Below are 9,184 nucleotides of genomic sequence, written 5' to 3'. Positions count from 1 at the left end.
CCTTTATGGTGCGTAAACGAATCTCTTGTTCACGTACTGATACGCCGGACACTGGTACAGTATATCGAACATGGATTCGCGCTAAGGGAACTCTTGGCCTTACCCCTAGATTAACCCACACATGCATGTAGTATACGAACACATGTGCATCACGTGTGTGAGCCTAGTTTAGGATATCCTACCCATTTGTGTCTAGATTAGGCCGTAGTCCATTTTCCAATGGCTACGATCGGTCCTTAGATACACGAACAAAGTCATGAGTCGAGATCCTCTCTCCACTCCGCTAGATTAGGAGTAAGGTTGATGCCTTCAGGTAACACTGATAAAATGTGTGAAGATTAAAAATTTTCCCTTTGGGGTTAGGATATAAATCCCATCATTTTCAAAGATCTCATAGGATTAGTCATTCATGATCTATCCGTTGAAAATAGTCCTATGCAATCTCACATTTTGATCATGTGTCTATCATTTGTCTCTTGTGGGATTCGATTGTGTCTTCATTGGCGGAAATTGTGTCTCAATCATTTGATCGTGCAATCTTGATGATCCAATCTTGCCTGTACCCTTGGTCTCTTCCTCCTCTAAGGGCAACATTTTTCAAGAATATTTCTGCTAAATCCTTCAGAGTTTACTCTCATAATCCTTGAACTAAGGGCATTCCCCTATGCGAATCTGTCATCATTGTCATGTCTTGGTCCTTTAGGATTCATTCTATTGTCCCAACTACTTGTGAACCAGCTTTCGCCGAGCCTCCGAAGCTAGACAGTTGCAGCAGTTAAAGTTTTAGTCATTTATTATTTTATTTTGAGTCAGCCATCATGGTCAGTACAATTGTTGAGTCCGGTTCTACAGTTCAAGGTTAATGCCTAGTCCAGGCAAGTTATCTTTTGCTTTTCTTTTAGAGTTGTGAATCCTGAACATGTTCAGGATAGGTTGTGAGATGTAGTATCTTTTTCTTTAAATAAAATTTCAGTTCCAATAGTTCACTTGTGTCTATTTCTTAAGTGTGCTTCTGATCTTAAAATAAGACTCCCTCCTCGAATGAGGACAAAATTGACGAAACTCCACTTGAGTCACAACGATTACTTGAACAAGAGGAGGAGCGCCAATCTCAGCCTTTCAAAGATGAAATTGAAGTGGTAAACACTGGCACTGAAACCTTGATCCAGTAAATGCCGATTGAAAATACATTACCCTCTGAAGAGTGTAAAGAATTGGTAAACCCATTTTGAGGATAAAAAGATGGTCCGGTAAGCGTTACCATTAATGCCAAGAGAAAGACCCAGATAGAAGGTTCAAGAAAGAATGAAGTGAATATCATATGCTATGCAAGGGGCATGGAGTGGAAACAACTTTCATATTTCCAATCAATGACCTTGGTTCTTAAATCCATAACATAAAGCCATCAAATTCGAGATAAGAAGTTCAAGAGCAAGCATTGAAAAGTGATCATCAGATATCAAGAGTTACAAATCCATAGATGGAGGATGTCAAAGAACAAGTTTCGCTCTATGAAAGTCTAAAGCACGCATTAGAATCTTGAAAGAAGAAGATTTATTATCTCTTACCTGGAAATGCCGTCAAACTCCGTAAAAAAAAGAAAAAGAAAATAAAAAAATAAATAATCAGTACCAGAGGGACTCTAGTAAACTAGATCGAGTCCCAATCTGAACATCGGAAGGCCTCCTTTGGCCGAATAAATCCCAAAATCAGAACCCAACGTCAAAAGAATACTGGTTTGCAAACCCTTCGAGCCTAAATGAAATTTTCTTGAAAACCCATCAAACTAGGGGCATTCGCCCCGAACTACGCGAGACCTGATCCCTACACTGGGGTACGTAGGCAGCTCGGTTAAACTGAGTTCGGTCAATTCAAAAAAGAAAAGCAATTCAATCAATCCAAAAAAAAAAAGAAATTCAATCCTTTCAGAAAAAAAAAAAGGGGACAAGTTCCTAAAGAAGAGAAGTCAATTATTCCAGAAAGAAGAAAAAAAAGAAAAATCAATAAACTTTCGAACAATTTATCTTCAAACTAGGGGCATTCGCCCTGAACTACACACGACCTGATTCCTACCTTGGGATATGTAGGCAACCTGTTCACAGGTTCGGTCGAAATCTTTGTTGAACCTTAAGCCATTCTTTGAAAAGCCCTATCCTACCTATAAAGTCCTTCCGATGTTCAGAACTAATGATCTAGGTCCCGAAACAAAAAAAAAAAATGATGATGAATAAAAAAAAATGGAGTTTGAAGATCTGCTAGACTGAAAACCTGAAAGGGCGGTTTAGGCAAAATTTAAGATCATTCCCCTGTTAAGTTGAAAACCCGAAAGGGCGGCTTAAGCAAAAGCTAAGGGGATAGCCTGCTGAATCGAAAACCTAGAAAGACGGTTCAGGCAAAAGTTAAGGCTACCACGGTCCGCCAAGTTAAAAACCCTGAAGAGGTGACTTGGTCACGGTAAGAGAATCATTATAAGAAGGCTACAGCCAGTATCAAGACTGAAGATCAACTGAAGTTCAAGCAAATTTATAAGAAGGTTACAGCCGGTATCAGGACTGAAGATCAATTGAAGTTCAAACAAATTCAAGTGACATCCTCAAAACTGGGGGCATTGGAGCTAAGCAATCCTAGGAGTTGTAATTAAATCATTGAGGCATTACTGTTTTAAGGAAAAAGTCCAGTGTTTACCAATTGAAAAAAATATTCCTTGAAAGGATAGACTTACCAAATAAAACGTTAACTAAGTCAGAAGCATTACTGTGTCTGTCAGTGTAGTTAATCAATCGTTGTTATTCTATGTTCACTCCTTTAGAGCTCCTCAATCCTTTGAGTAGTGCCTTTTATCTAAGTTTTCTATTTAAAAAGAGTCAATCGTCATCCATATGTCCAAATGATGCAACTGTCTCGGTGAAGGAGGCCCGGCCTCGTCAGCTCCCTGCGATTGTACCTGAAAAAGTTCGAGAATCTAGTCAAACAGCTATATTTCAAAGATGATCGACCCAGAAGAATTCAGAAGTAGAAACATCAGAAAGCCCAGCTTCCGTAAAAAGATCATACCCCAGGAAGGCATCTTAAGCTTGGAAGAGCCTCAGATGCAATGATGGTCGAGCCAATTTCTCAGAAAGATGAACCGTTAAAATTCAGAATTTCCTTCCAGTTAGTTAAATACTTTCCTGGTCAAGAAATGTTTATCTAAACACCTATCAAGAGGCAAGTCCCACTTTTCCATGATTATATCCAAGAGAGCCGTTGTTCTAGATTACCAATTTCAAGTGTCTTGTTCAAGGTTTCAGTCATCCAAATCCCCAAAGACAAGACCAGCAGTCTCTTTGAGAAAAATCTTGTTGAAGTTTCATAAAAGTGTTTCTAATCCATTCTTGTTAGTAATGGTTCTTCGGTTTGCCGTTTCATCATTCGTCAAAGTCCTAGTTTCCGATATCTTTGTCAGGCACGATCTATAACATCCTCGATTTCATTAAGTTCAAAAAAATCAAAAATTCATCAAATCCAATCCTATGTCAAATTCAAGTTCATGAAAAATCTCTAAATTCTTCGTTATTGAATTCATCAATCAAAGCTATCTTGTTTCTTTGAGCCTGTTTGTGAACGGTGCCTCTTTTCTCGAGTCCATTTGTAAATGGTCTCGTCTTCTCCTTGAACCCGTTTGTGAACGGTGTCTCATTTTTCTGAGTCCATTTACGGTCTCATGTCCTCCTTGAGCCCGTTTGTGGACGGTGCCTTATTTCTGGAAAATCAAAAATTCATCAAATCCAATCCTATGTCAAATTCAAGTTCATGAAAAAACTCTAAATTCTTCGTTGTTGAATTCATCAATCAAAGCTATCTTGTTTCTTTGAGCCTGTTTGTGAACGGTGCCTCTTTTCTCGAGTCCATTTGTAAATGGTCTCGTCTTCTCCTTGAACCCGTTTGTGAACGGTGTCTCATTTTTCTGAGTCCATTTACGGTCTCATGTCCTCCTTGAGCCCGTTTGTGGACGGTGCCTTATTTCTGAAAAATAAAAAATTCATCAAATCCAATCCTATGTCAAATTCAAGTTCATGAAAAAACTCTAAATTCTTCGTTGTTGAGTTCATCAATCAAAGCTATCTTGTTTCTTTGAGCCCGTTTGTGGACGGTGCCTCATTTCTCGAGTCCATTTGTAAATGGTCCCGTCTTCTCCTTAAGCCCGTTTGTGAACGGTACTTCATTTTCTGAGTCTATTTGTGAATGGTCTCATGTCCTCCTTGAGCCCGTTTGTGGACGCTGCCTTATTTCTGAAAAATCAAAAATTCATCAAATCCAATCCTACGTCAAATTCAAGTTTATGAAAAATCTCTAAATTCTTCGTGGTTGAAGCTATCTTGTTTCTTTGAGCCCATTTGTGAACGGTGCCTCATTTCTCGAGTCCATTTATGAATGGTCTCATGTTCTCCTAGAGCCCGTTTGTGAACGGTGCCTCGTTTCTCGAGTCCATTTGTGAATGGTCTCGTCTTCTCCTTAAGCCCGTTTGTGAACGGTACCTCATTTTCTGAGTCTATTTGTGAATGGTCTCATGTTTTCCTTGAGCCCGTTTGTGAACGGTGCCTCGTTTCTCGAATCCATTTGTGAATGGTCTCGTCTTCTCCTTGAGCCCGTTGGTGAACGGTACCTCATTTTCTGAGCCCATTTGTGAATGGTCTTTTTATTCTCCTTGAGCCCGTTTGTGAACGGTACCTCATTTTCTGAGTCTATTTGTGAATGGTCTCATGTTTTCCTTGAGCCCGTTTGTGAACGGTGCCTCGTTTCTCGAATCCATTTGTGAATGGTCTCGTCTTCTCCTTGAGCCCGTTGGTGAACGGTACCTCATTTTCTGAGCCCATTTGTGAATGGTCTTTTTATTCTCCTTGAACCCGTTTGTGAACGGTACCTCATTTTCTGAGTCTATTTGTGAATGGTCTCATGTTTTCCTTGAGCCCGTTTGTGAACGGTGCCTCGTTTCTCGAATCCATTTGTGAATGGTCTCGTCTTCTCCTTGAGCCCGTTGGTGAACGGTACCTCATTTTCTGAGCCCATTTGTGAATGGTCTTTTTATTCTCCTTGAGCCCGTTTGTGAACGGTACCTCATTTTCTGAGTCTATTTGTGAATGGTCTCATGTTTTCCTTGAGCCCGTTTGTGAACGGTGCCTCGTTTCTCGAATCCATTTGTGAATGGTCTCGTCTTCTCCTTGAGCCCGTTGGTGAACGGTACCTCATTTTCTGAGCCCATTTGTGAATGGTCTTTTATTCTCCTTGAGCCCGTTTGTGAATGGTACCTCATTTTCTGAGTCCATTTGTGAATGGTCTCATGTTCTCCTTGAGCCCGTTTGTGAACGGTGCCTCGTTTCTCGAGTCCATTTGTGAATGGTCATGTGTTCTCTTTAAGCCCGTTTGTAAACGGTACCTCATTTTCGAGTCCATTTGTGAATGGTCTCGTCTTCTCCTTGAGCCCGTTTGTGAACGGTACCTCATTTTCTGAATCCATTTGTGAATGGTCTCTTATCCTCCTTGAGCCCGCTTGTGAAAGATGTCTCATTTTCTTTTTTCTTTTTTTTAAAAAAAAAAAAAAAACCGCTTGAGAACGATCTTTGTTCTTTCTGTTCGGAATCCATTCGAAAGTGGTATCTCATTCTCTCGTTGCCCGTTTGTGAACGGCACCGCATCAGGATTTCTTATTATGTTCTAATTCTAGGATTTCATTTAGGGCCTTGCATTAGGTAGTAAATGTTTGCGTCTAAGTTCCGTTTGTGTAGAGTCTTTTGTCGATTAAAGCTACGCAAAATGGCTCTGTCATTTTGACTTTGGTATTCGATGACTACGTCATCTCTACCAAAGAGGGGCATCTGTAGACACCCCATTTTGCTCTACCTTAATCGATAAAGAAATTAGGGTTTGTTTTCCGTCGGTTTTCCAATGTCTTTCTTTCCCGCATCCGTTTGTTACATTTCTAAATATTTTTGGTCGTTTCCGTCGTGTTTCGTATTTTCCCGCTAAATGTTGAGAATGATTATTCAGAAAAATCTAAACCAGAGAGAATTGGGACCCGTTTGGTGGGCCCGCATTGGGTGCTTCGATTAAATTTGGATCGAGAAAGTTGGACCCATTTGGTGGGGCCGCATGATGCATTTTGATTAAATTTGGACTCGTTTGGTGGGCCCGCATTGAACATTTGTTTAAAATCGAATCAACCGAGGGCCCACATTGTGGGGCCCGCGTTGTGGGGCCTCAGTGGGGCCTCTTGTGAGGCCTCTTATGAAGAGCAATGATGGTAGCTCTCCACTAAGAAACATGATGGGCCCTCCACTAAGAGCAATAATGATGGACTCTCCACTAAGAAACATGATGGGCCCTCCACTAAGAGCAATAATGATGGACTCTCCACTAAGAAACATGATGGGCCCTCCACTAAGAGCAATAATGATGGACTCTCCACTAAGAAACATGATGGGCCCTCCACTAAGAGCAATAATGATGGATTCTCCACTAAGAAACATGATGGGCCCTCCACTAAGAGCAATAATGATGGACTCTCCACTAAGAAACATGATGGGCCCTCCACTAAGAACAATAATGATGGATTCTCCACTAAGAGGGACAACATGATGAGCTCTCCACCAACATATCTCTCTCTCTCTCTTTCTCTCCCTATATATATCTCCCTTCCCATCCATAAGAGAAAAGGAAAAAAAAAGAAATTTATCTTCCATTATCTCTTTCTCTTCCATTATCTCTTCTAATCACTCCCTCCAATCCCTTTCCTCAATATATTCTTCCATCCCTCTCCCTAATATTCTTCTTCCATTATCTCTTCACTCCCTCAATCACTCCATCTAAACACTCCAGAGAAAGCGAAAGACGGCGGAGCGGATCGGCGGCGGCAGGATTTTTTATATTTTTTGGATTGGGCGGAGATCTTCACCACAGGTAGGTGCATTGTTCTCAAAATATTTCTGTATTTTTCCGAATTTTTCTGATTTTTTCCGCAAATTGTGTTTTAAAAATGGAAAACTCTTCAAAAAACATCTTTTGACGAAGAAAATTTAAATTATATACCAAACAGATTCTACAATTAATGAAATTTCGTGGGAAAATAATATGTTACTGATTCATTTTACCATGAATTTGTAAAGATTTTTGGAGTTTATTTGGTATATTATTTAATATTTTCTTTGAAACTTATCAGATTTTAGGAGAATTTTTACTAACATCAGATCATCATTAAAATTCATCAAATTTTTACAGTAGTCTTATCTTCCATATTACTTGTTACTGTAAAGGTTTCGTGTGATTTGGATCTGTTTTAATATGGGATGTAGTGTTAATTTATAATCTGGTCTGGAAATTGTAAAATCCGAAATTGGTAGTAAATAATTTCTAAAATTCATGAAAATCTCACTGCATGCTATTTTGATTCATATAGTATTTCTGTAGAAATTTCATAGAATTTAGAGTTATATTTCTACTAGTTTATGTGTTAATTGTGCAATCTGGACATTTAATGGTTTAATCAAGATTAAATGTGAATTTAATATAAAAATATGCAAAACTCATCCTGTAAGCTACATACATTTTCATCTTGCTGCTGTAGAAATTTCAAATCATTTCGAATTTATTTGCAACAATTTCACTTGTAAAACCGCTCATATGCTTAAAATTGATAAAATCCATGGAAAATTCGAAATTAATTGAAAATCATATAAAAATTCCTAAAGAACTTTAAAATTCTGTCACATGTTCACTCCTTAATCCATTGAAACAGAAATTTTAGGATCTTTAGATTTTCCTGGAAAAATGGCCCGTGCATCCATAATCGTATCCCAATTGCAACTTGATCTTTGACAATTTGAATATTTAAGTTATAGCATGTTGTTGGCTCCGAGGTTAGTGTCCACGGAAATCCTGAGATTCTGCCAGGCAATAAGATGCTATAACCTAAGTATTAAATTGCACAAGGAAAGAGCGCACGATTCCCTCCTTTGGATGCCATTCAAGGCCGAAATTGGTGAACCCTAGAACCATTGGTAATCCTTAAATGTCTAGAAACTGAAAATCTTCGAAATCTGAAACTCATTAACCTCGAGAACTTAAATCGATTTATCTTGTGTCTTTCGGAACCATTGGATTATGGTTTCCAATCTAAGAACCATTAGAGCCCAATTTAGGAACACTGGTGTCGTGCCGTGTCCTAGGTTTTAGGGAGTCCTAGAGTTAGGAGTCCAGCCTCATCACGGACGCTTGCTATGAATAGCAACCGTACCATAGGTCTAGTTACACTAGTCACCCGATCTTTCCCTAGGACAAGCCTAGTAAACTAGGATGTAGGCAAAACCTGCATTAGTCTAAGGGACAACTTGCATTCAGATAAGAATCATATAGCATCTTAGATGAAATCCTAAGATAATAAAATCCTCAACTTGAATTAAATAATTCCTCTTAAAACTGTTGAAACAGTCAAATCCGTCTAAGTCGGTGTCCTAGTTGAGTTAGGCATATGTAGCTTAGCTTAGGTGCACCGAACTACGTCGACTCTGATCCCAGTGAGGCTTGGGTACGTAGGCAGCTTGGATGTCAGATGGCATACCAACCGCGAGTCGGCACCACAACAAATTGTGGTGTTTTGTATTTTAATTTTATTCTAAATTCTTAATTAAATCACTTAGGATCTTCCATGAGATTAGAATCTTAGGAGAACTTGCACTTAGATTGAATCCAGACAAATCAAGAAATCAAAATACACATTTAGGATTCACATTGAAATTAAATCATAGGATGCATGTCCCGTAGATAACATATTAACATAGAGTTGAATGAGCCATTTAAAATAAATTTAAAAGAGTTAGCTTTTGGAATCGAAGACCGATTATCGGGCAGGAATGGTGCATGTGGTGGATAAATCCCCATACCTTCCATTCTTGTAACCAGGTAGCGAGTCTAGATTTCTGGTTAATTACGGGTCCTAGATCCCACATCTAGGTGGCGACTCTGTCAGTCTCTTTTATGTGGAATTCGGATTGCCTTAGTGATCCCAAGTTCACATAAAAGACGAATCTAAATCAACACTAAGAAGCACACGCCAATCGCGTGGGTACTAGAGACCAAGAGAGCGCGCGGCGGCTCGCGCCCCACGCCCCTCTCGCGGGATCTGGCTCCCACAGAAATGTAACAAACGGAT

The sequence above is a fragment of the Tasmannia lanceolata genome, unplaced genomic scaffold (assembly GCF_043159265.1).
Source record: "Tasmannia lanceolata isolate RefF3 unplaced genomic scaffold, GAP_Taslan_0.1 ptg000003l, whole genome shotgun sequence".
NCBI classification, from domain to species: domain Eukaryota; kingdom Viridiplantae; phylum Streptophyta; class Magnoliopsida; order Canellales; family Winteraceae; genus Tasmannia; species Tasmannia lanceolata.
The sequence above is the reverse complement of the archived record's forward strand: the minus strand, read 5'-3'. Positions refer to the sequence as shown.